Source organism: Stegodyphus dumicola, chromosome 3 (genome assembly GCF_044657685.1).
Source record: "Stegodyphus dumicola isolate Sdum_Otavi_A_Nest chromosome 3, ASM4465768v1".
Classification (NCBI taxonomy): Eukaryota; Metazoa; Arthropoda; class Arachnida; order Araneae; family Eresidae; genus Stegodyphus; species Stegodyphus dumicola.
Genome location: NC_140770.1, coordinates 247,337,106 through 247,341,041, shown reverse-complemented (window position 1 = coordinate 247,341,041; position 3,936 = coordinate 247,337,106). Strand labels below are relative to the sequence as shown.

General features: G+C 31.4%; 1 long non-coding RNA gene across 1 annotated transcript in view; it reads left to right on the top strand.

Moving 5' to 3' along the window:
- Positions 1 to 3,936, top strand: part of LOC146998311 (uncharacterized) — a 110,715-nt gene that overhangs the window by 19,889 nt on the left and 86,890 nt on the right. The window lies entirely within an intron of this gene.

The window sequence follows — 3,936 nt, the reverse complement described above, 5'->3', positions numbered from 1 at the left end:
ATCTTTTTATACAAAGTCGCTTACAATTGTTCCTTTTAATAACAGGAAATAAAACCTTAGGCAGGAAGGAAATCCTCAAGTGATATTCGATTTTAATAAGCAAATTATGGACGGAAATTATCATGATACCAGATGGAAGTTTCCTACAGAACCAAGGTTCATTTCATGATAAACGCAAATCTTTTTCATTACTGCATTATTTCCCTTTCCTCTTTGACCTTAAAATGCAAGTGAAAATTAATTAGTGAATATTTCGCTTTGAATTCATCATCCTGCAAATACCAACTCATAGACAATAGAGCATCAAATATTAATTAGAACAGAATATCTGCCTATGTTATTCCATAAATATCATACTCAGGATATAGTTACGCTTTCACAACAGTAGGATTTAACAGGCAGCTGCGATAAATTAAATAAAAATTAACTTTAAAACAATTAATCGGACAATACATTTATTACTTACGAACAGCTACGCGGTCAGCCTTCGTTTGGCTTTCATATGTACCGGAAAATGCCTGAAGGGAGCACCAAATATTAAATTTTAAAAACTGCACAGAATTTTACTCTCGCAGAACAACACTATCAAAAAACAACAAACAAACAAACAAACAAACAAAAATCATAAATTTCAATAAAAATGTATTAGATATAAGAAAAATTAGAATGAAAAAAGCAATATCTCTTAATACAAATATTAAATATCCTAATAAATAAATTAACCAATTTACCGTTGCCTTCTCAGAAGCAACGCCCAATATCCACGAGAAACATTAAATTTAAAAATTGCACAGAATTATCGCCCTCATTTTTTCGAGTGACAACAGTGCTGATATGAGCTACAATGGCTGCGTGCCATTGTTGCTGATATAATGAAAGAAAATCATCTATTTGATGCAATTTTATTTAATGTTAACGCCTAAAAAAACGCCCGAAGAGGTGTTTTTTTAACGTTTTGTGTGTTACCTTTATTCATTAAATATCATGTTCCAAAAAATTCAGTTCAATAGCAATGTTGCAAAATAATTTTTAAATGAGCATATCTTTAGAAGTTTCGATACACAGTTCCGCGCGCTGAAGATAAAAAGGTTTTTTTCCCCATAGAGTGTTGCTATTGCTCGCTTTTAAATCGTTGAGTTTTTTACTCAAAAAATCGTTAAAGTTTTACAAAATATAAAATCGATCATGAAACAAATTCCAGATTTTAAATTTGGTCCTCCACATGCCCATACTCGTAGGAGGATTATGTCATTCAAAATTCGATGGCTCTAAGTACCGTTGTTTTATCACAATGCAGAAATAGACATACATTTATGCAGACTTTTCATTATTTAATTTCTTCAAATATAATGCAGGTTTCTAACATTTTGTGGCAACAGTTTGAAAAGTGAAACGGACATTTATAGTGATTCAAAGCAAAATCGCAAAACAAAAACAATAGTCTTTCAGGGACAAAACATACATACGTTAATACAGACTCGTCATTACTTAATTTCGTTAAATATAATACAGCGTGATAATATTTAGTGGCAACAGTTTGAAAAGTGATACAGCCATTTATAGTTATTCGACGACTAATAAAAAAAGAAGTAAAACTAATAAACTTTGGACTAATAAAACAAATCTCATTCGAATTTTATAAATATCGCTTCGAGGTAGACTGGCTCTTGTCTAGATGCACCTAGGTACCAAATTTCGTAGCCCTGGGTCTTTTAGATTACGCGCAACACGAACGAAAGACACACATACAGACAGACTCTTCCTTTTATACATATGTAAACTCCTGCTAAATGATTGATAAAATAAAACGTGAAGTATTTTTACAAACTAAGAGATGATAAATTTTAGTTTTAGAGTGAGGTTTCTAAACGACAGGACAGTTTTGTAATCTATGAGATAATACTATAAGGCATTAGCTTTGGTTTAGTTGATTATAGCAAAGCACATTGCTTAAGGGAAAAATAGCCTTCACGGAGAACTTTCTGAAGGAAACTGGCTCGTTTACACGTTACACATGCGAATATCCTCGAAATTGCATATGCAGTTAGCCTGTTTGCCTAGAATCGAACCCAGATCGAAATTACTAGTGTTGAGGGATTTTACCTTTCGACCGCTCGTGGGATGCTATGAAGCATTAAATGTAAAACCAAATACGAACTCGTAACACGTAAAAAACTTAATGAAAAAACACTGCTATAGGAACTTCATGCTATTCAAGAATTAAAAAAAACTGAGATTTTATGAAAAATTTCGAAATTGTTTATCATTCTAAAATTTGTTTTTGAAGTTTATAAGACTAGCTGCTCTTTTTTTTTTTTTTATTTGTAAACTTTTGCATATATACAGAACTCTTAACTTGAATCACAAATCTATAAGTGTTTAATAAAGTACAGGCCGTCCAGACAGGTTTAAAAATTTAGCTAAAGATATTAGTAAATCTGGTTGTCGTACTGAAAGGTCACAGTTCGCTTCCCGGAGAAGACAGGCATATAATATGTCCTTTCCTTCAATAGGAAGCAACGATGGCCCACTTAGGAGCCTCCATAACATAGTGACCACGGCAGCGGCCTTAGTAGTGGCGAACGCCTATGAAATGAACGCCTACTGAAATAAAATAATAAAAAGAATAGAAACCTTATTTTAGATTTAAATTTGATACATTTATAGGTATTGCTTTTCGTAATAAGAGCAACCTTCTGCGAAGTTATATACATATGTAATTACCTCTTGGTATATCATATGAGGTAGACTGACTCACTTTTCTGAAGTGAAACTTCTATAAGCAAGAGCAACCCAGTTTAAGAGCCTAATGAAATCTATCATTGTTCTAAGAAGGAAAAGTAGGAACTACACTTTAGTGGAAGCTACATAGGAAAGTTCGGATTTCCCAATAATTTTTATTTATTCTAATAAACTACCATCTTGAAATGAAACTTCTGCACTGAAAGTACATGTCAGTGTAAAACAGAGTTACTTAAACCGTGGATCGCGGAACCTGCAACAGGAGGTCGCAAAAAGTATTACCAGTTTCGATATTTCTTTAACTTATTATGTTATAATAATTTTACATTTACCAAATATTTTAACAAAATGTATCTGAAAATAGATAAAGATAAGACAATACAGACAAAGAAAAAACGAAAATGCTTCGACGCATTCTTTTTGTAATATAAACGTTCATTTTCCTTGCTTTGCACGTGACGCTGTCATTTCGTCTATTACTTAATTTAAATTTTTGCATTGTTCTGTGTCTTAAAATTAGAAATTAAAGTTAATGACCTAAAACTGCAATAGTATATTACAGTGCAAGTGAAAAAATTGGCAGTTTCACTCATGCATGTTTCGGATTTGTGAAATACATACGGGCCATATTCTCATGAAATCTAATACATAAAATTTCAAAAGAACTTATGATTACTAAGCTAAATCCGCATAAAAATGTTAAACAAAGTATAGAATTAACACCGCCAAAATTCGCTGAACTATAATAATGCGAAAATATTAGAATACGTTTCAGCAAAATTTTGAGTAAAAATGATAAGATTTTAAATACCTAGAGTCTTACAAGACCTATGTCCTTCTCTAGTTTTTATAAATGGAATATAAAGCTACAGTGTACATCCACAAACTAAATTCCTTTTATAGAATTATGAAAAAGAAATTTTAAAGATGATAAAATAATTAAAGTCATGTCAGTCTAAAATATATATATATAGCATAATACCTTATTGCGTGAATCTTTATATTGAATTTTAAATCTCAGTCCTTCACGAGCATTTTAACATTACTATCCATCTACAACAATATTGCAACGTATTTCAAATACACTGGTGAAATAAATTAAGAGATATTGCATATTTTATCGAATTGCATAAAAAAACTGAACTGAAGGGAAAACCACTGCTTCTAGATAAAAATGCAAATTTTGTACGACAA